Source organism: Globicephala melas, chromosome 8 (genome assembly GCF_963455315.2).
Source record: "Globicephala melas chromosome 8, mGloMel1.2, whole genome shotgun sequence".
In the NCBI taxonomy this organism is placed as follows: Eukaryota; Metazoa; Chordata; class Mammalia; order Artiodactyla; family Delphinidae; genus Globicephala; species Globicephala melas.
In genome coordinates, this window is record NC_083321.1 from 56,200,076 (window position 1) to 56,227,811 (window position 27,736).

General features: G+C 49.1%; 1 protein-coding gene across 11 annotated transcripts in view; it reads right to left on the reverse strand.

The window, feature by feature from the left end:
* Nucleotides 1–23,781, reverse strand: part of TENM4 (teneurin transmembrane protein 4) — a 739,976-nt gene extending 716,195 nt beyond the window's left edge. For 7 of the 11 annotated variants that reach the window (XR_009564930.1, XM_060303779.1, XM_060303777.1 and 4 more), the window contains exons 1-2: nt 21,940–22,117; nt 13,705–13,964 (exon numbers count right to left, since the gene is read on the reverse strand). The gene's annotated coding sequence lies outside the window, so the exon portion shown is untranslated. Of the gene's footprint in view, nt 1–13,704; nt 13,965–21,939; nt 22,118–23,480 lie in introns of those variants that run through there. The other 4 variants (XM_060303782.1, XM_060303783.1, XM_060303773.1 and 1 more) reach the window with 3 other exon arrangements.
* Nucleotides 23,782–27,736: the final 3,955 nt, after the last annotated feature.

Genomic DNA, 27,736 nt, shown 5'->3' on the forward strand with positions numbered 1-27,736 from the left:
CTCTCCTGCTGATACTCACGATGTGATATCACCTATATATAGCTCCCTTGCACCATCAGAAAACAGGCCAAGCTCCTGAGTTGGCTTCCTTCTTCCTGAGGTCACCACATCCCCCCCGGCTTCCCCTGTGGATACACTTTTCCAGAGCTTACAGCCTTCTTCTCAGGCTCTGTCCTCTGCCTGGGGAGTCCTTCCACATTTCCCCACTTGGAGAGCTCCTAAACTCACAGGGCCCATGAAGAAGAAGGCCTCTCCTCTCCAAAGACTTACCCCGGTGGCCCCCAGGCAGATTAAGTCACCCTTTACCTGCATTGCCCCTGGCTGGAGTGCTCACCTCCAAGGAGGCCCCTTTCCCACTGTATATCTCACATGGTGAGATATATAGCATCAGCAATGATATACAGCATTGCATATATATCATATATATATGGCGTATATGATACCTAGCACTGCGTCATCAGTAAGCTTGTCTGTTTCCTCCCACTTGACCAGCCCAGCCCAACAGAAAGAGAAAATACATACAACAAATAATTCTGCATGATAACTAACTACTACAAATATAATAAAGTATAAATAAAATTTTATTCTACCCACATTTCAAGGACCCAATAGCAACATGTGACAAATGGCTACCATATTAGAGAGCGCAGATACAGAACGGTTCCATCCCGGCGGAGCTTCTACTGAAAAGCACTGGTCTAGAAAATCTCTTTGGGGAAGACTTCTCAATGGTGGTAAATTTGCTTCTTTAAAGTGCAGTTGATTTCCCTAAATAAGCAAAAGACACTGGGACTGCAGTATGCGGAACACGGACACCACCAGGAATACTGATACTATTGGTTACAAGATGTCACTTCTACCTGATGAGTCACAGCCAACCATGCCACTTATAAGCTGGCTTTGAAGGTCAATGCTGGCTATTAGGAACCCCTCCAATCTATTCTCCCCCTTACCACTTCATCACCCAGTACGACACCTTTCGCTTGAGTCCTTCTGAAATAACTTGATCTACCATTTTCCTGTTTGTATTTGTATATGCTGTTCCTGCCGTGTAGAACATCCTCTCCTGTCACCCTGGCTGACTCATGACCCTTCAACATAGTTCAAGCTTCACCTCCTGTGTGACACCTTCCCTGATGGCCTCTGTGCAGAAGTGGCTGTCCTCCTGTATGCCCCCTGTATATGTACACCCTTCTTCAACCACTCCTTCACTGGCATGTGTCTTGAAGGTAGCAGCTGTCTTTTTCCCTGACTTGGCCAACCACGGTGCCTGGCAAATTGCACATGCTTGACAAATACTAATTGATAGACTTGTGAATGAATGCCTGAACTCCCAAAGTCCCAAGGAGGAGTTCCAACCCTGTGTCCAGCAGTGACAGCATCACCTGAATGTGTGGCCCCTCCAGGTACCACCTCTGAAGGCAGCCCTCCTCGTTGGAATGTGTACATTCCAGGCCATATTTATAACAGGCTTGGCTTATAAACTTTTGAAGCATAGAATGGAAAGAAGTCCATGGACGGCAGCTGAGCCATCCCCCTGCCTTCACAACAAACTCACATCCAAAGCAGGCAAGAAGATAAAAACCTACCTGGCTTTTTACAGAATTCAAAACCACCCCCAACGAGCCATGGCAACCCTGAATCAAGAACTGAGGGTACCTCCCTCTCTGTGCTGCGTCAGTGGCCTCTGTCTGCTGTGTGACTCACCCCGCTGCTTATAAACCACCTGAGCAGCTGGGAACAAGGAAGCTGCGCGGCCCACACCCACGGGGATGAGTACTGCTGCCTCCACGCTCAGAATGGCGCCCACTGTGACCACAGCCCGGGGACGGATGTGATCTCTCCTGCCTCACTCACTCAAAGGCAACGGGGTCCATCAATCCCCAGCTCTTTCCTGTGAGTCAGGGGTGGGTACTGGGTAAGATGGTAAAATCAGATTGGCAGTCAAGAAGCTCGAAATTTGGACTCGATGCTGTGATATGGACTTTACGGTGGGTTCAAGTGCCACTACACAGCCAGTCACCATACATGGTGTGTTGCAGATAACGTCCCAGCCTTATTTCCTCCACTTGAAGTGAAGCTAACGCCCTCCTACAGGGTTGTCTGTAAGGAGGTAGAGAGATTAGGGGCTGCCACACAGCAGTTGAGAAGATATTGGACACCATCCCTGTCTCCTCCCCTTGGCCAGATGTCCCATGAACTAGCTGGCTTTGTGGTTGAGGCAAGGTCCATCCTCCTCTGAGTCCTCAGGTTCTGTAACTACACAGGTGAGCCAAATTATCCCTCAGTTCCCTTACAGATCCAGGGTGGGAAGGTGTTGGGTATGACAGTTTGGGGTGTGACAATTCCAGTGTGATGCTGTGTGTGTGTGTGTATGTGTGTGCGTGTATGGGGGGGAGAGGGGGAGAGAGGGCGAGGCCTTTTTTTTTTTTTTAGTTCCCTTAATGGAGTAAGGCAGATTGAAATATTTTGATTCCAACCCATTGTGTTCTCTTTGTTCTGTACATATTTTTAAAGCTTATCTTTGTCTTTTAGCTCTTTCAACAATGCAGATCCTCACAATACAAGGTAAAGTTTTTCTCCCTCCCGATGACTTAACATATAAAAAAGAGTTAAACCCTTATTCTCTGTATTTAAATCTTTGATGCTTCCGATAAAACAGGTTGGAAGGGGTTGGAACAGAAAAGCACTCGGTTTATCTGAGTGACTAATAGAAAGAGAAGGCAGGCTTGCTGCCCGCCAAGAAGAACGGCAACCAGAGCGCTTGCAGGGCAGCCTTCTGCCTTGATCACTTCTCAGAACCCTGTCCCTTCTTGAATCCATGGAGTCAGCACTTCCCAAAGAGTTTCTGAAGGAATGCTGCTCTTAGGAGAGGTTCTGCAAACACTTTTTTAAACTCTTATGTTGGGAGTTCGAGAACACTTATGCGCTATTTCCCTCTCATGGAGATTCACATCTGTAGAGTCAAGGCTCTGAGAATTCCTGCAGTGCGAGAACACATTTAACCTGTCTAATTTGGCATTTCTCAAACGTATTTGGACACAAACCAGTGTTTTAATTGGGTTCTTCTCTTTCACGGAAAAAAAGAAAAAAAGCTATTACACCCTTCCACATATCCACACACACACGTAATATGGAAAAAATGCTTGAAACCCTGTTCCAGGAGGCCAGCATGGGGCAGAGGTAACAGCACACATTTCAGAGTCGGATAAAGTCAGGTTCAATTCTAAATCCACCAGCAGGGTAGCCTTAGGGATGTTACTTAACTTTCCATAGCCTCAGCTTTGCCATCAGTGAAAACCCAGCTGATAATATCTAGAGTGGCGCTTGTGTGTGCCTTAGGTGAGACGAGCCCTGCACAGAAGTTATCTGCCACACAGAGGAATTTTTTAAATGTGACTCTGTCTCATCTCTCCCCTTTGCAAAATCATATGCGGAGACATTTGAAAACACACTGGTCATTTTTTTAAACGCTCATAAAATTTTAAATCAAATCAAACTATTTTACATAAGAAGCCTTCTTGGAATGTCATTCTATTACCAAGTCTGCAAGTTTTCTTAGAGTCATCCAGAAAAAAAAAAAAAAAAGGCACGGCCGCTTCCATACGCATATATGTGAAGGAGACCGAGTACTTCACACAGCTCTCTGGAATTTAATATCAAGGAATTTGCCCGAGTCAAATAGTACTTTATTTAACGGAATGTGATATCACTTGATACAGTCATAAAGTGTCTTCCTATCAAAATACAGCTGTTATTAACATTACTAACAACTGCTTTATCCCAGTGCATTTTATTGAAGTCATAACGATGGGCACTTTTGGAATAAGTGTCCCTGGCTAATTTTCAGAGGCCTATCTCCCACAGAGAGTTCATATGGTAATTCCAGTGGCGTAAACCCCAGCGGGGTTTTCACCAAGGTAGAATGAAGAGTTTAAAATGCTTGAAAGAGAGTCATCTCCAGGTCACCAATAATTAAATAGGAGCTAAAGGAACAGAATATGGAAAATGCGTAATCTTCCCTGGCTCTGAAATTAAAAAAAAAGGTATCAGGGGACAGTACATTTGCAGGGAGACTTGATCTCCATCTACAGTAGGATTCCTTTCAAGCCTGGATGTCTATTTCAAAATACCCATTAAAAGTCTGTGATGGACTTTAATTATGAGAGGCAGGTGATAAGAGTGCACTCTCTCCCGTTGTCTGGGGTGGTTTAGAGCTGCTAATCACCCCCTTCTAAGAGGTGCAATGTACAGATACCACTTTAAAGAGGATGGCTGGACTGCCAGGGAGGGCTTCTTACCCCACAGGTGGTGCTGACAGAAAGCGAGTTAAAATACCTTGGGGCCCTGCAAAGTGCACTGAAGGGACCTCTTGTTAAAATCAGTGACAGGGCTTCCCTGGTGGCACAGTGGTTGAGAGTCCGCCTGCCGATGCAGGGAACACGGGTTCGTGCCCCGGTCCGGGAAGATCCCACATGCCGTGGAGTGGTTAGGCCCGTGAGCCATGGCCGCTGAGCCTGCGCGTCCGGAGCCTGTGCTCCGCAACGGGAGAGGCCACAACAGTGAGTGGCCCGCGTACCGCAAAAAAAAAAGCAGTGACAGTTTTCCCATTAATACACAGTTGTTGGACCAAGGGACTCCCTCATCGCCTCTCACTTCTGAGCCTCCAAGGTCATGTACACACACACACACACACACACACACACACACACACACGGTAAAGGACAGCAGAGAAAGGAGCCCATCTTTTTTTTTTTTGGTGGGGGGTACGCGGGCCTCTCACGGTTGTGGCCTCTCCCGTCACGGAGCACAGGCTCCAGACGCGCAGGCTCAGCGGCCATGGCTCACGGGCCGAGCCGCTCCGCGGCATGTGGGATCTTCCTGGACCGGGGCATGAACTTGTGTCCCCTGCAGTGGCAGGCGGACTCTCAACCACTGTGCCACCAGGGAAGCCCGAGCCCATCTTAACAGAAGTAGCCAACTCTAGAATCAGAAAGACCTGACTTTGAATCTTGACTCCCTCACTTCCTGCTGTGTGGTCTTAGGTAAGTTACTTAACCTCTCTGAGCCTCCACGTCTGTCTGTAAAATGGAGACAAGAATACCTGCCACCTAAATTTAATGAGGCCCCTGATAATAGGTTACCTCATAATGTCATCCAGCCCTAGGAAAGCAGAAGCCTTGGAGTCTGTGTTTGTCTGACTCCATTGTTTCCTGTATAGCAACTCCCTCCGCCCTGAGAGAGAAACTTGCTGGAGAGGCCGGCTGAGAAAGAAAAACGATAAATTATTCAGAGGCATTGACATCAAGTCTGATGTAGGTATAAAAATAGTTACAAAACACCACAATCCTCTTGTTTTCATTACAGCAACCTTGCCTCCCTGGGAGGAACAGGAGGGGCTAGGGTCTGGCCTGAGGCTGGGGCCTGGGCCTGGGGCAGGAAAGCCTCATCAGGCTTCTGTGTTGCTCTTCTCACTACTCATCTTTCAACAAAGACCAGGAGGGCACTTGCTTGTCACCTCTTTATTTTAAACCAGGCTTCGGATAGGCTGGCTTAGCTTGGAATTGACAGTATGCTCAGCTGTCGGAGCAGCGAGAATTCTCTACATCTTGCCTTCTGTGAGCTCTCCAGGGATGCTGGGCCTGATCCCAAAGCTCAGATGCCAAGGAGCTGGCTGGTAGGCTGCCCTGAGCCTAATCCCTCTAGGAGTCCCACGCCACGGGCCTGTGTCGCCCAGGACTATGCTGTTCCCAAAGGCACATATTCTGGGAAGAGAACAGGAAGAATCCAGCTGGAGTTAATGTTTACTAAGTACCTACTCTGTGCCAGGCACCCTGCCAGATACTTCACCTATATTGCCTCTGACAGCCCTCACAACAAATCCCTAATTAGCTGAAAGCCTGTACATTTCACAGGTGAGGAAACTGAGAGTCAGGGAAGTTAAGGGACTTCCCCCAAAGCTCTACCAAAGAGTCAGGGCTCAGACTGCGATAACCTGACTCCCAAGCTTGCTCTCTCCCCCACCCCCTCCATAAGAGCAGAGCATGTGGTATGAAAAGGTCTTCATGAAATATTCAGCTGCCTTTGTAGCTCCTGTTGCCTCCAGGCCAGATCTGAACGCTTACTCAGGGCTTTTTTTTTTTGGCAGGGGAGCTACATGGAAACAATTTCCAATTCATACTTAACAAGACAGGGAAAAGGGCCTGTTCTTGGCCTGCTCCAGGTTTGGGGGAAATCTATGCTCACGCCAGGAACAGTAGGCACGGAGCGGGACTTGAGGGAGGGTTAAATGGGAGGCTAGAATCAAACCTACTGCTTCCATGAGACAAGGGTCTCAGAGCGTCTCTTTGGCCGACTTTGCAGGAGAGAAAAGGGGAGTGATCGGCAAGTGAGAGGAAGCCCTGGAGGACAGAGGAGGAATATGATCGCAATATTTCTTGTCCTTTTGAAAAACATATTCTCACCCTTCAAGTCTGACCCCAAACACTTCTTTCTGTTGGAATCTTGTTTTGCCTCCCCCAGACAACCTGGGTATGAGAGTTCTTTCTCAGATGTGTCTCCCTGGTGCCCGGCTGTGCTGGAGGCCCGATTAACGTTACTCCGTTTCCTCCTGAAAGCAGGTCCTGTTACTCCATATTAAAGATGAAGGAACTAAGACTGAGAGGTTACTGAATCTGCCAAAGGTCATACAAACTAGCGCAGCAGATCTCAACCAGGGACCACTCCGCCACTACAAAGAGTCATCCAGTTAATGGTGCCAAAACGGAGAACGCGTGGGCGAGGGATGGCTCAGCCAGGATTTAAACAAGGTCGGCCTGACTCTCCAACTCACCACGTCTGACAATACTCTTATGCTATCGTAAGAACCTTTAGGTCTGAGTGGATTCCCCTGCCCTCTGTCCTGAAGGACACCTACTGCAGGTTACAGCTCACTCAGCAAGCTTTAATGGACTGATTCATCAGGATACTCCATAACGGTGCCAAAGATCCAGATGAGCAGCCTCAGCAAAGGGAGCCAGCCGTTCTGTAACTGAATCTTTAAAGAGTCCAGCTTCCCACCGCCTGCAGGAAGCTTCTCCTCCATACTCTGACGGCCCCTGCTTGCACTCCTCCCACGATGGGGAGCTCACTCCCTTTACAGGCAATGCAATACTTGGTAGGATGTTCTCCCCGATACTGAACTGAAGCCAGCTCTCCACCCAGCTCTGGCCTACCTTGGCCTCTGAAGCCCTTGGGGAAAGATTGCTGGTTAGCTCCTAAGAAACCAGCCCCAGAGTCCTGGTCAGGTTTTCCTGACTGCTGGAATGGTGAAGCAGAAGAACACAGATGTGGAGCCAGAAAAATCCAGACTCAAATTCTGGCTCCATTGCTCACAGAGCTGGTAACGGAGCACTGCAAGTCAGCCTGGCAGAGCTGCAATGTTCAGCACACAGTAGGGGGTTGCTCAGCACACAGTAGGGATCAAATGGCCTATCTTAGCTGGACCTGGCACCCCCTCTGCTGTGAGCTCTGTGACGTTTGCTGGCCTTACCCATGTCACATCCTCTCTCTGGCCTCTGCCTGCCTGCCTGCCTCTGGGGTCCACTTCTGAATAAGTAACTTGAATTTCACGATTATTAAGGGATGGGAAACTGAGATGAGTGACAACACCAAATCAAGAAATGACAACCATGAGAGTTACCATGGCAACACTTTAACTTGAAAAGTTCCAAGAATGTGCTGTAAATGATAGGCATTCCACCCACCCATCCCCGGCCCCGCCACACACACACACACACACACACACACACACACACACACACACACGCACACACACACACCAGCCCAAAGGTGGGGGCCTTAGAAACTTGTTTGGTGCCTGAGACAATCACCCAAACTCTGGTGTAGAATGAATTTCCTGCCTATTTCCACCTTCAGGGGTAGGTTATGAAGGGAAATTCTCTTTCTAGGAACCTTAATTAATTTCAGCTACAAGGCACCAGTCATCAGTGCAGGCAGGTGTCGGGAGAGGCTGCACATCTTCTATTAAAAGTTTCAGCTGAAAATTCCGAGACATCTGAAGATGGTGTGTATCTTTTTCTTTTTTTTCTTTTTTTTTTTTTTTTTTTTTGCAGTATGTGGGTCTCTCACTGTTGTGGCCTCTCCCGTTGCGGAGCACAGGCTCCGGACGCACAGGCTCAGCGGCCATGGCTCACGGGCCAAGCCGCTCCGCGGCATGTGGGATCTTCCCGGACCGGGGCACGAACCCGTGTCCCCTGCATCGGCAGGTGGACTCTCAACCACTGCACCACCAGGGAAGCCCGATGGTGCGTATCTTGCTCCTGCCACAAAGGAGAGTGGACGAGCTCCCCACCCCTCCACTTCCCGTGGACTAACTACAGAACAGCTCCTGCAGACGGACATCTCCTTTACGGTCAGGTAGATCTGGGCAGGAACCCTGGCTCCCTGACTCACTGGTGGCGGTGCGGGGGTGACCTTGTGTAAGAGGTCGAACCTCTGTGAGCCCCATTTCCTCCTCTGGAAAATGCGAAAAACAAGACCTCAGCTTGAGGGCTGTGAGGACTCAAGAGGTCATGTAGGCCAAACGTAGCACAGAATTCAGCAAAGATTGAGAGACTCTTCTTGAGAGTGGCAGACACTCTCTAGGCACTGGGGTTACCTCAGTGAACAAAACACCAAGATGGCTGCCTCGTGGAGACGCACCATGGTCCCGAGAGGCTAAACAGACAAATGGAAAACAGCCAGACATATATGAAAACAGAAATCTGATCCCCCAAGCTCTGCAGGAACCAGCCCCCCATGGTCAGGACTTGGTCAGTAACCTGCCAGCTTTCCTAATTTTTCCTCCCGTCCACATCAGGACCAATGAGAAAAGACAAATATGCTTCCCAAACCAAACACAGAAGACGGCCCGCTCCCAGCTTCCTCAGGCCAACAGCCTCCAATCAAAGCAGCGCTCAAGGCTTCCCCTGTTTTCACTGTCAACCTTCCCCACTTCCCTGCCTGCCTTTGAGTCTCACCCGAGGCTCATGATGGTGGCCGGTTCCCTTGTTACAGCCGGCTCTGAATAAAGAGCCTCTGCCTGCTCTCAGCTGGGCGGCCTTTATTGATGTCCACAGCCCATACGCATAACAAAGAAGTAAATTATAGAGCATGTTCTGCCCTTGAACTGGACCCCCAGTCCTGCCCTCAGATTATTCTTAACACAGCAGCCAGAGTGATCTTGTTAAAATCGTAACACAGGGCTTCCCTGGTGGCGCAGTGGTTGAGAGTCCGCCTGCCACTGCAGGGGTCACGGGTTTGTGCCCGGTCCGGGAAGATCCCACATGCCGCGGAGCGGCTGGGCCCGTGAGCCATGGCCGCTGAGCCTGCGCGTCCGGAGCCTGTGCTCTGCAACGGGAGAGGCCACAACAGTGAGAGGCCTGCGTACCGCAAATAAAAAAAAAAAAAAAAAAAAAAAGTCGTAACGCATAGTATTTAACACCATGGAAAGAAGAAAATACACAGCAGGGTAGGAGGGGTCTGGAAAACTAGGGGCAGGGAAGGGGGTTCACCAATGCAACAGGATTGTCAGGGTGGGCCTTGAGGAGAAGGTGATGGAGGAGCAAAGACTTGGAGGTGGGCAGCTAGCCATGCAGATGTCCAGGGGAAGAACACTCCAGGCAGAAGTCGTAGCCTTGAGGCAGGAGTGGGCCTGAAGTGTTCCAACAGAGCAGGAGGTGGGGTCAGAGATGCCGGGGAGACTTGGCATGGACTCCTCCACGTTGGAGGAGTCCACCTCCTTTGTAGGTCGTGTAAGGACTATGACCTTTACTCCAAGGCCAACGGGGAGCCATGACAGAGTTTTGAAAAGAGGGGTGACTCGTTCTGATTCACATCTTAATGGGATCACTCTAGCTGCTGTGTTGAGAATGAAGTGCAAGGGGGTGAGTACAGAAGCAGGAGCCCAGTGAGGGAAGCTATGCAGTCCCCCAGGTACAAGAAGATGGGGCTCCGACCAGGGTGGCAAAAGTGCAGGTGGTGGGAATGGTCAGGCTCTGGATATATTTTGATTATGAGCCTAAAGTTTGGGAGACACCGTGTTAGTGGCTTTCTTCTCCCTTTCCCTCTTCCCTCAAAAATACAGACATCTTCACAGATCCAGGAAGCAAACTGTGGTCCTGGTCACCCTGACAGCCCAATGACCATCGCGCTGAGCACGGATGCCATTCCACACACACTGGCCAGGAGCTGGGGTGCCAGCGGGGCACGTCTGCTCTGGGTGTCTCCAGTGATACCCTGGCACTGCTGGTGAGTGACAGCTCCCCACATAAAATGTGAGCAATGATCACTTCCTTGATCTAACTCTTAGCAAACAAGAGGGAATTTAAACTGGGCTCAATCCTTCCCCGGGACCATTTAGCATCACATAGCAAAAGCCTTAAAAAAAAAAAAAAAAAAAAGCTGCATAATCTTTGACCCAGCAATTTCAAGTAAAGAAATTGGGCTGAAGGAAATAAACAGACAAGCACATTAAAATGTTGATCTCAGCATTACTGACAGTGGTAAGAAACTGAAAACAGCAACAGGAACTTGGTTAAACAAATAATGACATATCTTTGTGACGGACTACTACGTCGCTATTTAACGTCATTTTGGAGAGAAGGTTTAATGGCGTGGGGAAATGTGATATACTAAGGTTGCAAAACCTTAGTATAATCTGTACAATCTGCTCCAAATGGTGGGGGAGGGGGTCGGGGGAGGGGGAGGAGGATTATATGTGGACTCAATATTGGAGAGAAAACCAAAAGGCTGGGAGGAGCTACCTCTATATGGCAGGATCGTGGGTCATTTTCATTTGTTCTCTGGGTTATCTTAGGTTTCTAAAATTTTCTGTTGTTTACAGGTACTACTGGTGTAATCAGAAAAAAAAAAATCACATTAAATAAAAACATGATAAACGTGATAAAATTTTCAAAGTAATATTTATCCTAGCAATAAAAATAACTACCTATTCCACAACGTGTCATGAGGTTTAATTAGTTTGAGGACATGAAAGAAGCCTGAAGAGGACAATGTAGTACGTGGAACTAGAATCTTTCTGTGACACTATGAAAATGACCAGCGTTTACTATGTCTAGCGTCCCCCTGCAGCTTCCACCACTGAGGCCACCACAATACCGACAAAGAGATGCGCAAATCTGATGGACTACACTCACTCTGATACTCCACGCACGGTAGTCCTGAACTTGGGGAGATGAGAAGAAGGAGGGAGCAGGAAGGAAGATCAAGGTTTTAGAACCTATGGGCCTTCAACAAACAGCATCAGCATCTCCTGGGAGCTTATTAGAAATGCAGAGTCTCAGGCCCATGCTCCCGCTGACTGAATCAGAACCCATGCTTGGAAGAGTCCCCAGGCAGTGCCCATGCATGTTAAGTTTCAAAGGCCCTCTCCAGAACACAGCATGTTTTCCCAGCTTGGGGCACGGGGGTGGGGTGTGGTTTGAGATGATCTCAAGTAGGAGGATTTCTCAAGCAAATATTAATTACCTAAAAGATGTAAAAATCACCCAAACCATCCAGAGGGGCAGAGTCTCCAAGCCTTTGGGCCATATCAGGACTCTGGCACCCACCCTGAAGAGCTACTTCCATCTCATTAGCCTCTTACAGGAAGTGGAACCGCATCAGGCATTCCCTTTTCTACCCAGGGAATCCTGAGGCCCCGCTGGCTGGGTGGAGAGCTGTGCATGAATAGTTAATAGCGCTCTGCCCAGAAACAAACATAAAAGGAGCAAAACCAGGTCAAAGCAGTATCACAACATCTCCAGGCGAGGGCTAGGCCTTTTCTAGCACTCAGAACATAACTGTGTTGGAACAAGAGGATAGGCTGGGAGACAAGGCTACTTTTCTAACCCTTGAAGATGCCCCAGTTTGCCAGAAGGCCCGGGGAAGGGGTGGGAAAGAAGCCTTGATTGCTATATCTGTAGTCCCACGGCTCAAATAAATTAGGTCACCTGCCTCATACATAAATTCCTCAACACAGGATCATTTTACACTTCTTTGAAGAAGGGAGGAAACAAACATGTCACGAGGCTCTACACTCTGCACCATTTCTCAGTCTCGGCTACACCTTGGCATCACCTGGGGAGCTCTGCAGAGCTCTGATGCCTGGGTCCCAGCCAGAGCCGTTACAGGGCACTCGGAGGTGGGGCTGGGGTGCTGGTCATTGATAAGAGTCCCCAGGTGATGCTAAGGTACAGCCAAGGCTGGAACTCGAAATCTAGCACCTGCCGACCGCTCAGAGAAGCAGGTGGAGAATGATTCTGACCACGCTGGTGCAGAGTGGCAAAGGGACAGAGCTGGAATCAGAACCAGGATGGTTTTTCCACTTCTACAGGCACCTCCATTTTCAGAAGGCAGGGATGCCAGAGGTCCTCTCGGAGTCTGACCTGCAAAAACCTGAATAGGCTTCCTTGAACCCTCCCAAGCACCCAGACTGCCCCCCAACACACATGCACACCTATGTCCACCGCTGAACTACGATGACAGTTCAGTCAAGGCTCTGGAAGGAAGAATCACAGGACCAGGAGGTGAGTGGGTGAGGAGATAACAGGAAGGAAAAATAGCGATGCCAAGAGCTGCCATTCACACAGGAGACGCTGCCTGTGAGGCACTCTACAGGCTTCACCAACCCCACACCAACCCTTTGAGGTAGAGACTTCTAGTTTCCATTTTATAAATGAAAAAAGGAATGTTGAAAGCTCAGAGAAGTAACTTACTTGAACTCATACAGCTACCAGGAGACGAACAGCGAATTCAACCCAAAATCCATTGGCACTGACTACTGTCTTACATGGCTTTAAAAAGTACTTAACTGAAGTACCTGGGAGAACCATCCGTAGTGGAGGAAAAATAACTCATGACTCTGGTGACCCTCAAGAAGTTACTTTGAAGGCTCTGGAAATAACGATGCTCATTCAGCAATGACAAGGACTCACAAAACTGCCAAATTCTTTCATGATAATCCTCTCAACATCCTTACCCAGTAATCATTATTATTCCCAATTTATGTATAAGGAAACTAAGGCGTGAAGACATTAAGTAACTTGCTGAGGTCCCACAGCAATAAAGTATCAGGATTGGCAGCGGGGCCATCCACAAATCCAGGGTCTCTTTCAAGCTACCAAGAGGGGAAGTGTGGGAGGAGACCTTTCAAGAGGGCAAAAAGTGAGCTGGACCACAGCGTCCTGGATACTTCCTGGAAAGTGTTTCTAGGCCGAGCATCCCTGCCTCTGTCACTCTATCAGGACTACTTTTTAGTTAGGCATCTTTTTGCTACAATCATTCAACCTGCATAAAAGGAATGTCCACTTTATTTATTCCTGGAGAGGGACGAGTGCATGGCTGGGAAATGTTGAGGGGTTTACACCGGATTAGGATGAAGTGCATTCCAGGGAAACCAATACACAAAGGAAAACGGCCCAGGCAGCAACAGAGCTTGCCAGCCTGTACCAGAGACGGCGCATGACTCAGCATCAGCCAGGAATCGGTTGAGTCCCAGCTCTGCAAACCCGAACCCACGTGACAGGGACAAGTCTTGCAACCACCAGATGCCACACTCCTTCATCAGGAAAGTAGGGATCCTGCCAACCTCCAGAGAGCATCCTGGGGGACAAAGGGGCTGACGTTCTCAATGGCCCCAAAGTCACCTGCGTCATTACTTACCTGTGTGTGCCAGGTGTTCTGCTGAATGAACACTTAATCCTCACAGCCGTGTGATATGAGATGGGCTCCGCTGCTTTCCCGATTTCACAGATGAGGACTCTGAGGCCCAGAAGGGTTGCCCGAGGTCACACAGCCAGGAGGTGAGGGTCAGGGTCTGACCCAGTTCTTTCGGGCTCCAAAGCTGATGTTCTCCCCCAATACTCCAGGCTGCTTAGTCGTAATCACCTCGGAGCGCTCACCGTAGAAACTGACTTCAGGGTCTGTAAAGAGCAATTCAGGTTGGATGCTAGGAAGCACGTCCAGGCCTTGACGGCAGACAAACACTAGACAGGATAAGCCAGAAATTCCAAACTGCTAGAAAGGGCAGATTAGGAACAGCTGGGAGTCCCTGACCGCACAGCACAGGGGAGAGCACAGGGCCCCGGGGGGGCACGCAGTTGTCAAACTTTATAGGTTAGTTCAGTTAAAAAAAAAAAAAAAAGTAAAATAAAATAAAACACAAAATTTAGGGGAAAAAGCTAAACTGATTCTCTCAAAATCATCAAAAATTCTATTAATTCACAGGTTACAACCTTTAATACTTTGTCTATTTCTTTTCAGCCCTGTTTCAACAGATGTCTGCTTTGAAAAATATATTTGGGATTTAACAGTAGAGTGTTCAGTATTTTTCTAAACATAAATTGTATTGTGGCATTTTCCCATGACACAAAAAACATGTCAGAAACAACATTTAATCTTTGTATAATATCCCACTGCTTGGCTCTGACATATTTTACTTGTCCAGTCCAATTGTTTTTCTTCTTTTTTCACCATTATAAATAACACTACAATGAACATTTTTATTCTTACATCTTTTCTGCCCATCTCTGATTATTTTCTTTGGCGAGATTCCTAGAATTGGAATACTGGGATAAGGGGAGTAAGTGTTTCTAGGACTACTGACAGTTATAGCCAAATTGCTTTCCTAAAAGCATATGTTAATTTGCTTTCCACCAGCAGCAAAGGAGAATACCTGTCTCCCAGCACCTTCTGCGGAATCTAACATTGTCTTTCAAACAATCTTGGCTAGTAAGCGAAAAAATAGTAGCATGAACCTGCAAAGAGGCACAGAGACTTTAAATAACCTACCTCTAGTCATAGAACCCGTACGTGGATGAACAGGGATTTGAACTGAAGTCTGAGCTCCAGCGGGGTGGGTGCCTACCCACCACCCAGAAGGACCCAGCCACAGCTTGGGTTATACAATGGCTGTCCAATATCAGGTATCCTTTTAGGCTATTTTACATGAGAGTTCCAGAAGGGCAAGGACCTTTGCCTTAGTCTTTGATTATCCCAAGCTTCTAGACCAACAATGTCCAAAAGAACTTTCTGCAGTGATGGAAATGATCTGTATCTGGGCTGTCTGATAGGGGAGTCACTATCCTCTCTCGAGTGCTTGAAATGTGGCTAGTGCAACTGAGGAAATGTATTATTAATGTGACTTAATTTTAATTAAATTTAACTTAACTTGTGACTAGTGACCACCACCTTGCACAGCACAGCTCTGGAGTTACCTAGTGTACCACGGAGTATTTATTAAGTGACAAACTCATGGAGTCCCCTAATGTCACCTACCTCTATCACCCTTCCTGAAAGGCAAGAGTTTGCTTCTTCTACCCTTATCGCTGTGTGTCCGTTTGTTCTCTCAGATGCAGGGTTAATGCTATTTATCTGCTGTGTGGGGGTGATGTGAAGATCAGCTAATTAATGTGTGCAAAGAGCTGCACTGCTGACTGGTTCTCAGAATAACTGCACGTTAATAAAACGTTTCAATGACCAATACTCATCCAGAGGCCAAAGCAGGGCTGGGTTTATTTAGTAAAAGGCTGGTTTCTCTGACTCATCCTGAACCAGATCCTTACACTGTGGCTCTCATCAGTGCAAAGTCCTTTTATTTGAAAGATTTCACCAATCGGAAGATACTGAAATTTACCTTCACCATGGTTTTGATGTCACAGTTTGATGAATAAATTAATAATACAAACAAGACTGGGGAGGGCGGATATTTAACCAACTTGAACAAATTGCTTTTAAGCTCTTAAGCGCTTTAATTGCTTGCATGATAATGAGGCGAATTTTTAAATGTCTTGATTCACTCTTAGGTAGGCCCAGTAAAAGCACCTCTAAAGGGAAACACTTTGCTAAGCACTCCGTTTTAATCACGTGGCATTCTAGAAAGTTACAAAGTTGCCACGCTAAGAAAAATAAGGTTTGCGGGCCAAGAAGTGTACGATCAAATGCTGGGCCTTGGTGTGTGCCCCTGGGGTGTGCCCCTGGGCGGATGGCTTGACTTTCGGAGCTTGTCTCCCCATCCAGAACATGGCCCGGAACAGCAGCTACCTGACACACAGAAGGCACTCTGTTTTGCTCCTGCCCCATCCTTCCACTTCCTGGACAACCACGGGATGAGAGGATTGACAATGTCCCTGCCCACCCTGCCTGGGGAAATGAAGATGCCAATTCTCAAAGCCCCAAAGGCAAGAACGAACACATCCTTTACAACACCAAACTATAAATATAAGACCGTTCCCCCTGACATCTGGAGGTCACTATTATTACTTTCTGTAATAATGTCAGAGTAGGAAGCAGCTTGAAACCTTGCTACTCCAAGCTGGACTATGGACCAGCAGCAAAGCATCCCCTGGGAGCTTGTCAGAAATGCAGATTCTTGGGCCCCAAGAATCTTCAGACCTACTACAGACCTACTGAATTAGAACCTGCATTGTAACAAGATTCTTGGGTAAGGTGTGTTCATATTAAAGTTTGAGAAGCACTACCTAATAAAACATCAAATCTACTCTCCTCTCCCTACCTAATTTTCTAGAGAGGGAAACTGATTCCAGGAATGGGCAAGTGTTTTACCGGAGCCATAAGTATTAGCTCCAACTCTTTGGTTTGACTTTCAAAGAGTTCAAAGACCAGACTTTTAGAAATCAACAATCATTCCACAGCGAGAAAATGGGGTCTTTATGAGACAAACATCCTTAAAACCTAGGGTTCTTGACAATTATAATGAATACTCAATTGCATCTGATATGCTTTCCCTACCGTGGGCCCAGGCCACAGGGCTACTGCCATCCATTGGCAAAGCAAATGCAGGACTCAGGGGACAGGGACGAGGGGACACGGAACACCTGCTCTTGAGATCCTGCTACATTGATGTCCTGTTTCCTTTTTGTTTTCCAAATGAAAGAAAAGCCCCGATTTGAGGTTTGGAATGTGACAAAGAACAAAAATATTCTCTCACCTTCCCTAGTGAAACTGGAGTGGAATCAGTATCAAGGCAGCATGTAAAAACACTTGTCAGAATTCAGAGTCTGTGACCAGCAAAGTGGGTTTCCTTTATGGTGACCACACCATCAAACAATGCTGAGGTGTCCTCTCCATCCTATCTAAAGGAACTCCTGATGTCTCCTGCTGAGCCTGGGGACACCTTGGTAATGGGAGGACAGGACTTCCCCCACTGGCTGCACGGAACCCTTTGTCAGATGACGAGTCATCTAACCACAGGGAACAAATCTTTTCTGGGTCACAGAAATCTGACACGTGAAAGAGGAAGGCTGACAAACACACCCTCAGATTGAACTGGCCCAGGCAAGGATGGGACAAGAGTAGAGCCCAATTACTACCACTTTGGAAACAGCAATATAGGCTTTTTTTTTTTTTTTTTTTTTGTGCCCAGGGATCATGAAGTGAGACATTTAGGCTGACTTTCCCAATAAATGCTGTGCAGGGTAGGGTGGGGTTAGGAGGGTGGATAAGCTTACTGTGGGGTGGCTTCCTTACTAAGCTTTTCTAAGGCTTCTGAACCAAAAAAAAAAAAAAAAAAGAAAGAAAAGAAAGGCAGGGGGGAATCCAAATGCAAAGACACACTCACTTCTCTGAGGAACTGTTTGTCATTCACCAGGGAGCCAGCCCCACCTACAATACAGAGACACATATTTACATATTTCAACTCCATTGCTGGCTGAAGGGCTACAGAGAGTGAAGACTCATTCGAAGAAAAATGTTCTTGGAAAAAAGATTTGCCTAACAGTTTAGCAGAACAGCTCAAAGTTATGCAAATCCCCTGCTTGAGGTTTGTTTATCACCCCTACCTTCCTCTACTACCTAAGCTCCCAAGAGGGACTGCAAAGTAAGCTGTCATAGGCTGGTTAAAAAAATGAAGTAGAAATCACAGTAGACCCTACTGCTTCTCATGTGTGACGGAAGTCTCACCATGGCATATGCCTCTGACCCTACAATCCCACTTTCTAGGGATTTATCTTAAGGAAATACTAAAATTACACAGTGTGTACAAGAATAATTACTGCTGCTTTGTGATAATAACAAAAAAAACTAAAAATAAACGAAAAGTCAAAATTTGGGTACTGTTCAACTAAATTATGCCATGTTAAAGCACTGGGGTTCTACGTAGACATTAAAAATGTTGCCATTGGGGGAAAAGTTATAACATGGAAAGCTTTATCATTAAAGGAAAATAAACATTCAAAATATTGTAACTATGATCTCACTTTTTTCTACAGTCAGAAAGAGAAGGTACAACCCAAAATGTGGTGAAACATTTTCTTTTTGCTTTTCTCTATATTGTCTTACTTTGCTACAGTGAACATGTATTGCTTTGGTAATTAGAATAAAGACAATAAAAGTCAGGAAAATAACTGTGACAAAGTAAAAATATATAACCTACAGAGGACTAAGCCTCTACATTTACAGTTTCATTAGAAGCCTTCCTTATGGAAAACTATAAATTCAGGGATCCACGCATGCTTGGTTCACTGGGAACTGGGGCATGTGTCACTTTCAAAGTGGCCCCCATAGGGGTCTGTCAGCGCAAAGTAAAGATGGAGCGATTTAGTTTTCAGTTACAATAAGCCAGGCTGATAGACCATGTAAGAACGCAGGTAAAAAAAAAAAAAAATTGGCCCTGAAATTGACGTTGATTTACCCTGCTAGGCTCTTGGAATCAAACCTGCAAGGAAGTGATTTAAATCCCATTGTTCTTATGTTTTATGTTTTACATTTCTGGACGTGGGAGAATGCATTGGGACAGGAACAGCAGGAGGGTTGGGGTCCAGGTAGAGCAGCCGTTCATTAGAACTATACCGGCAGCTAAGTACCCAGGTGAGGATTGTACTGTGCGCTTAGTAGGTTTCATTTTCCTTCAAACTATGACATTTAAAGAGTGAGCAGGCATCTCAAACTGAGTCCCTTGCTTGTGTTGCCCAACAGTATCTTGAATTCTTAATCACCTTCTTTCCCATATTTGTAATTTTTGATCTGGAAATATCAGGTTACGCAACATGCCAACCTGCACAACGATGTAATTCTGTCAGAAAAAAAAGGACTCAATGAGGGAGAAATTCTAACAAAACTGGAAATGACTTTTCTAAGAAAAGAGAAGATATTTTGGTTTCAAGCATTTGAGCTGTTTTTAAATAGACTGTGGATGCAATATTGCTGGTTCTTCTGGGGCTGTTGAGTTCCCTGCCCATTCCCCACCCTCAAATGCACAATGTTCCAAAGGGATGAAGGAGGTGGGAGGGAATGACCATCTGTGAATGGCCTGCAGCATGTCAGAGGTTTTATGGACCTTAATCCTTACAGTGTTGTAAACCAGACAATATCTTCCTATTTTACAAGCAAGAGAACTGAAGTTCCAAAGGTAATTTGCCTAAGGCCACAGAGTCATGACTCCCCTCCAGAAAATTAAGGGGTTAAAGTCACATCCTATCAATTTACTGCCACAAAACCAGAGAGGGTTGAGGAGATTCTACGACCTAGAGTCAGATCTATTGGAAGAGAGCCTTTGGAGATCCGAATCACCCACCCTTACAATACCCAGCCTTCTACTGCAACACTCGTTTCTACGGAGTTCACTACCTCGTATTCCAGATCGTTCCATTCGCTTCTAGAACTGTCTTCTGATGGTTCTTTTTAAGGCTGAGCCTTGATTCTGCCCCCTGGGCCCCCGCACTGAGCAAGGCTGATCCCATTTCCCCCACAGTCCATCAGGGTGATTCACTGGCCTACTGCCCCCATTCCACCCCCCTTCCGCCCCAAAAGAGAGGCCTTGACACTAGCAGGCTGACAGATGAATCCAAGAGACCTCTCTAGAAAACTGAACCTCTCCGTCCCTGACAACTTCCCCACCACAGAAGATGGCGAACTCACACACCAACCTGCACACTGCCCCCACTCAAAGACACGTGGTAGGAACAAAACCTTCCCTGAATTAGTCCCCTAAAACTACATGAACGTCTCCATCCTAAGTCCTGAAGAACGTGGGGACGTGCAAATCTCCAAACATTCGCAAAGCAGGGCCGAGAGGAGACACACATTCACCTCAGGAAAGTCAGCTCCGACTAGTCCAATTCCACCAGGTGAAAGGACTTCCCATCCTCACCGTCACCAGAGAAAACAGATTGCTTCTCAACGCGCCCTTCTAACGCCTACAAAGAGAGGAATCTCCTTTGCCAGATGACTGGCCTCGCCGCGCACCTCCCCTCCCAGGCGCGCGCGCGAACACACACTCGAGCGCGCGCGCGCTTCCACTGCCACCACCTGTGAAAACATCTCTTGTAACTTTGGCGAAGAGAGCTCCCGGCAAAGCTGAGCGGCAGGGCGCCGGGAGCGCGCCGGGGGTGGTGAGGGTGGAGGGCCGGGCGAGGAAAGGGGAGGGACGCGCCGCCTGCACTCCGCGCCGCGGGCTGGAACTTGGCCTGGAACGCGGCGGTCTCGGCTCGGGTTTCCCGCCCCGGCCCCGCCCACCCAGCGGCCCAGCTCGCGCGGACTGCGGCTCGGCTCGCTGAGGAGCCTCAAGCCGGGGAGCACGGGCAGGCGTCTGGGGGAGCGCGACTGGGCCTCGACCCGCGCAGCCCACCGTGGACCCCCGGAGGCTGCCTGAGGGCGGCGGGGAGGAGGGTAGCGCGGGGCCAGCCCCGAGGCGAGGGGCGGGAGTGCGCCGCCCCTGAGCGCAGGGAAACAGGTTGCTGCGGAGCCCCATACCCTCCCCGCGGCCGCCCCGCCGCGACCCGATTCCCGTCCTGCCCCGGGAGCGAACCCAGCCCCTCCAGGGCGCCCTCCACCTTCCCGGACCCCCGCGGCCCGGCCCCAGCCCGGCAGGCAGCCGGGTTAAAGGCGCCTTCAGCAAGGTCAAGGCGAGGCCGGCCGGCACCTGGGGATTTTTCCCAGCCGAGCAAGAGCTTTGCAATCGCATTGTTAAGGATCCTGGCAGTGGCAGGAAATCCGAACGGCCCCACAGGTCTGCGGGAGGGAGGATTTATTTTACAGCGCGGAACACACTCAGACAGACCCGAGATTTCGGCGGGGGGCGGGGGGGAGGGGATCCGAGGTTTCCGGAAGATGGAATGTGGCAAAAACAAAAATTCCCCACCCGTGCACGCCCCCACCCCCCGCCTGCGGGAGGAGGGAGCTCAGGGCCACTGTGCCCCTGGCTTCAGCGATCTGCAGGGCACTGGCAGGTCTGGGGCTGCTTATCCCGCTATGGGCGAAAAATAAGATTTAAAAACATTCTACTATGGTTTCTCTATCAAAGACCATCAATGTTCTGCAGGCGGCAAAGGGCAGCAGCGAGATGTGGAGAATAAACAAAACAGAAGCAAATTGCTGTCCGCGTAGCAGAGAAGCGAGGGGGACGGAAGCCATACTCGGCACCCGTCCCCATTCCATCAAAGCCGGCCTAGCCCAGGAAACCAGGAATAGGTACCTGGTGGTGGCGGGCTCTGGCAGAGGCCAGCACTCTCCCTCCGAACCCCGCGCCAGAGTGGGCCTGCATTGCTGGGATGCTTGGCATCTCGGGGGGCGCGGGGGACCAGGCATAGCGGGCAGGTTTCTAAACATGAAGGGAACTGCGTGTGGCAGATGGGGAGGAGGCGCTCGGAGAAGCAGAGAAAAGGGCCTTTGGGGTTCCCCAGGACACAAAGCCAGTTTCCTCATACAGCATTCCCTGGAAGGCCTCCCAACACCCCCAAGGGGAGGCTTGGGCCCTGTAAACTCAATGGATCCTGAGTTCTGACCGGCTTTTTCTCTCTGATCAATCCCAGATCCTTTTCCCAGTCCCTGCCTCGATCTCCGGTCCTTTAGGGACAGCAGCATCGGCACCCAACGCCCGTGGCAGGAGTGGCGAGGCGGCTCCCTTGTCTGGTCCCGGGATAGGAGCGCCCCGGTACTTACATTCCTCAAGCAGGCAAACTTTCGGGCTTGTCTTTCGCGAACAGGGGGCTCGCATCACGGTTCCCGGTAATCACTGAGGCAGTTTATGTAATTGCCCGCGATGCCATTTGGCAGATCTCCCGGCGTGCGCGGCCGCACAGCTCAGCACATGAGCACCCTTTCAGCCCGGCGCTCGAATCCCGAGTGTGCCCCGCAGCCGCCTTCCAAAAGTAGCGCAGCGATCTCGTGGTCTAGTCAAATACCAAGACTGCAAGCAGGACCCGGCAAAACCCAGGCTGTCTCTCCGCGCCGCTTTCGCCGCATTGGTGGCTTACAGATAGCTGCATCTCTACAAACCTCGCCAGGGCTGGTGGTAGGAGGGGGTGAGGGACCGGGCGGGGGATTGCCGCGATTCTGAAGAGGGATCCGTAAGCCACCTGAGTAATAATACCCTCGTCCACATGGACCAGGGTGCACAAATCACTTTAACGTCTCGCCCTGAAAGGGGAGCCAGTTTCCAAAGTTAGAGACCACGCAGTTGAATTTCCAGTACTTTCAAACCTCGCCTAGGCGTAGGCAGGGCTGAGAAGGGAGGGCAGCGGCCAGCAAAGCCCACCCTACTGCCCAGCTAACGAGGACTCACCAGTTGAACCTCCCCTCGCCCCAGTAGTTGACTGTGATTCCCTGGTTGCGTGTACACACACACACTCTCCTCGAGACCACCTTCCCGTCTGCTCCTCCAGTATAAAAACTGCATATTTAAATCGCGAAGAAAATGACTAAGGAGCTCAGTGATCACATTTCATTCCAGAGCACATTTCCCCGAAGCTGGGGGTACAAGCGATCTCTCTCTCTCCCTCTCTCTCTCTCTCTCTCTCTCTCTCTCTCTCACACACACACACACACACACACGAGCGTTCCGCGTGTCCACCCGGCGGCTGCAGCCTCAACTCGCTCCGAGGGTAAGGTGGACACCGCGGCAGGCTAGGAGAGAGGAGCGCCGCGCCGGCTGCAGAGGGCGCGAGGCTGGGGTCGCTTCTCCCAGTTCTTCCCTCCAACCGCAGCGCGTGCGGGGCCGCCGCAGCCGGCGCTTGCCCCTCAAGGCAGGCTGCAGCCCCGGAGCCCGGCGCCGCCTCGCGGGCTCCTCCAGCGCCCGCCGAGGCCCTGGGGCGGGCGGTTCTGCAGAGTGGCTGCGGGCGCTGGGGCCAGGGTGGGGAAGGGGATCCGGGCGAGGCCGACGAACCTCGGCCCGCGCCCACCTCCCTGCTCTCCCCTAGCCCTGGCTCCCAGGCTCCAGTCCGCGGCAAGCTTCGGGGGCTGCGCGGTAGAGGCTCGGGGCTCCAGACCGACTCGCCTCACCGGCAACCCGCGCCCCTGCCGTCCCCCCTGCCTCCCCCGGTGCGGGCCGGGGGAGCGGGCGAGCCTCTCCCGGAACCCTGGGCATCCTCGCGAGCTGCTCCGACCCTGCCCCAGCTAACGAGCGCAGAGAGTATTGAGAGCGGGCGAGGCGCCGCCGCGGTCCCCAAAGGCGCTTTTCCGTAGAACGGATCGCGCCGCCTTACCGTGGCTGTAGGCTGCCACCGCCGGAGAAGCGGGGAGGAGGGCGGCAGAGAGGCAAGGCGCCGCGCCGGTGGCTCCTCTCGCTCTCGGCGGCGAGGCTCCTCGGCTCCGCGTGCCCGAGCAGGACGCCCAGGAAGGAGCAGGTCCCGGCTCTGCGCTCAGCTCCAGCGAGACCAACAATAGCTCCCGCAGGGAGCGAAGCCCCAGCAAGTCTCCAGCCCCGCGCGCACTCCTGGCTCCGGCTCCCGGCCGCTCCCGGCCGGCGTCCCTACCAGCACTGCTGCCCCACATGAAACAGCTGCAATCCCGAGGCTTCTGGGGGGTTGGGGCGGGTGTGTGCGCGCGCGCGTGTGTGAGTGTGTGTGTGTTTAATAGCTTCCCTCCTCTTCTTCCCCTCCCTGCCTGCTCGCCTGCCTGCCTCCGTCCCCAACCCTCGCTCTCTACACACAGACGGAGAGGGCGAGCGAGACACACACCACACACACTCACACACACACGTACACGCACACGCAGGTTACATGAATGGGAGGCTGGAGCCAATCCTAGGAGGCTGGGCGAGCCGCGGCTCACAGACGAAGGGAGCAGGACCGCACCACTGCACCGGGGGGCGCCACGCAGGTGATGCGCGTCCTCCCGGGGCCACTCACCCGCCTCTCGGCCAGCCCAGTCTGTCCTTTCTGACGTCTTCCCCTCTCCCCTTCACTCTTTTCTCTCCGCTTCGTTCTCCGTCTTCTCTCCTTCCTATTTCCTTTTCGTTCTCGAATTCTCCGAGTTCTCTCAGTTCACTTTCTCGGTCTCCTCTTTACTTTCACCGTCCTCGCTTGCTCTCTCGCCCCCTTTCTCAAACTTTCTCCTCCCTTGTCCCAACTTTTCTCGACTTCTTCTCCTCTTGCCCTTTGTTCTATTTCCTCCCGCTTTGGCCTTCTCCCCCGTCTCTCTGCAGTGTTTTCTGGTCTCCTTTCCTTCCCCCCATCGCCTGTCCCTGGGTCTCTCTTGGGCGCGTGGCCCCGCTCCCAGCCGACTCCCTGTTGTGATTTCACGCCCGCAACACTTTTGCAGGGACGTCTCTCTCGCCCTTGCTGCTTCAGCACAGCCAGAGGTAATAAAAAGCTGAGAACTAGAGTTCCTTCCTCAGGCACGCAAGACGCCCAAAGAAAGGCCCTCCTTCTTCGTACAACTTCCCCAGAGCCATGGTAACAGCTACTGACTCGCGATAACAATCATTTAAAGAATAACTGCAGTGAATGTGGTCCAAGAGGTTTCTGTCCTTCGCCTGTCTAGATCGTGATCGCCAGCACAATGCAAGAGAAGGGCATTTTTATATGATGGGAGAGGCAGCTTGGTGCAGTGGCAACTTGCTGGGGCTTAGGGAAGAAATTCCCACCCCAGCCCTGCTGCATGCTAACTGTATGACTTCGTGCAGGCCATTACTCTTTATCCAGCCTCAGTCTTCTCATCTGTAAAATGGATGGTTATGGTGAGGATTAAAAGAGAGAACAAAGGAAAGAAAGCTCTGGACATACAGGAGATACTCCATTAATGTTAGTTTCCTTCCCTCCCATCCCTTTTTAAAACTCCCTTCATGATCTTCCGCTACATTATATCTCCATGATCTCCAGCGCTTAATGAAGGAGGAAGTGTGACAATGCTAATGTCATAAAAATGTGAAACAAGGTCGAGGATATTTTAAAATCTGGATTGTGTGGTCAGGATACTGTCTAGCCAGTAGCCATCCACTGATTACAGAGGCATCAGAGATTACAGTATAAACTTGGGGAGCTGGAACACCCTTTCAACATCTAACTGAGGCTTTCCAGAAAGTCAGGGATGAGGGGAGGAATGGGTGAGAGATTTCCACACACTTTGTTCAATCTGTTTTTAAAATGTTCATGATCACTGAACACTGACCAGTGACAAAGCCTCTGAGACTAACTGAAATGTCGAGTCTCTGCCTTTGGATAATATTTATCAACTTGGTGTCCTCACTGCAGACATCAAATGCTGGGGATAAGCTGGGATTGGCAGTCAGATTCAGTCCTTTGACAAAAATCTGTTGACCACTTACTCTGTGGTTGGCACTCTGACTGGCTCTTGGCATCCAGTAGGGAGGCAAATGGGCCCTGCCTTGGTGAGTATACAGTGCAGTAGACATGTGTGACAAAGGTGTAATAGGAAAATGAGTCACATAGACCTTGAGAAATGCCACTTGTTTGGTGGACAAAAATCTTTCAAAATATGAGGTCCATGGAGCAGTAGGGGGTGGAATAAAGGGATCCTTGAGAGTGAAAATTTTGGAATTCACTTTCCATTCTGTGCACCTCATTTGACCAATGAGAAAGCAGAGGCCCAAATGATAAAAGTAGTAGATGAAAGTGTCATGAGAAACAAGATATTCTGCATAGTCTCAAAGTATCTTTGATTAACTTCAAAGGGGAAAACATTAACTTTATAGTTGAAAAATCTGGCCAATCCACCTTAATCAAGTAATTACTAGGTCAGCATCATTAGGAATATGGCAGACAGACATCATATGCCTCCTGATGTGTGATGCACTGAGAGGGACATCACATCTCTTCTGTGGTATTCCTGCCAAAAATGAATAACCTGAGTCAAATCATGAAGATACATCAGACAAATGCAAACTGAGGACCATTCAGGGAAATAACTGTCATGTACTCTTCAAAAATAGCAAAGTCTTGAAAGACAAAGACTCTAGACAGTTCCAGATTAAAGGACCAGTTTAGTTGTCATAGCGATAAATACAACATGTGGTCCTAGATTGGGACATTAATGGGACAGCTGGTTAAATTAAAATAAGGTCTGTAGATTAGATAACAGTTTGTATCAATGTTAAGTTCCTGGTTTTGATAATTACTGTGGTTACGTAGGAGACTATCCTTTTTTTTTAGGAAATACCTGACTGAAGTATTTAGTGGTTAAAAAGATGAACAAAGCCCAATCCCCACCCTTCAAGGAGAGGCACAGTGTGGTGGGTTTCTGCCTAAGAAATGGGCAGAGTGTGAGCACAGAAGGATGCCCAAGCAAATTTTTGTGGGTAAAGGAAGACTTCCTGTAGGAGGTGGCATTCAAGCTGAGTTTTGAAGGCAAGAAAGTTTGCTAGATCATGAAGGGAGGGGAGGTGCTTTTTAAGTAAAGGTAACAGTACAAGGACGTGGACAAAAGCATGAGACACTCACTAAGGCCATGGAGTTGGCCTGTGAAGGGAATGCCTGGGGTAGAGTCTAGAGCAGTAGGTAGGGTTGGTTCTTGAAGGGGCCTCAAGGAAGCTGAGGATCTCATGCATCCTGAAAGCTCAGGTGCTGGGTGTGTGGGGAGCAAGAAATTAGTTATTAAAGGCTTTTAGTAAGAAGAGGCAAGTGATTTTAAGTGTATTTGAAAAAGGTGATCTTAACAGCACAGTGGAGAAATGAGTTAAAGGGAGTAGCTTGGGAAGACCGGAGATGCTCATTTAGGTCACTTAAGTACACTAAGGCAATTGCAGTGAGGTTGGAGAGGGGAGGAGACATTTGAGAGAAATGGAGGTTGTAAAACGAACAGATTTTGGTGCCTGGTTGGATGGGCTGGGCAAGGAGAAATCCAAAGTGACTCCTAATTCTCAAGCTTGGGTACCTGGATGGAGGGTGGCTCTAGTCACTTCGACGTCCAGAGAAATTCAGGAGGAAGTGGAGGTTTTAGAAAGAAAAGTAAGGTCAGTTGTTACCATCTTGTAATCTAACTACAGCTAGCTTGAGATTCTCCTGTACAGCTCCTCTGTTCCACAGAGCATTTTACACTGCTGTAAAATTCAACCTAACACTCTCCAAATGGCCAGTCCCATGTATTAACCAGAAAACAAAAAAAACACTAGATTAGATATCATAGTAGCACATTATTTGTAATAAAGGGAAAAAATGGAAATAGCCTAAATGATCAACTAGGATAAGTAAATTGGGGGACAGCCTTGTTGAAATATTATGCAGCCACTCTAAAGTTTTTCTCTTTTGCAGAGTTTTTTATGCCATGGGAAAATGCCAAGGTTAGCATGTAAATTTTTTAAGAGGCAGAGTTCAAAACTGTTAACTACATAAAAATCATCGTGGAGAAAAATCTGAAAAAAAATCATGGCAATTATTAACAATGGTTGCCTCTGGGTGATAGGGTTATGAGTAATATATATTCTTCTTCATGCTTTTTTGAAACTTTCTAACTTTCCCACAATGAACATTCATTATTTTCATAACAAACAATAAAAATCCAT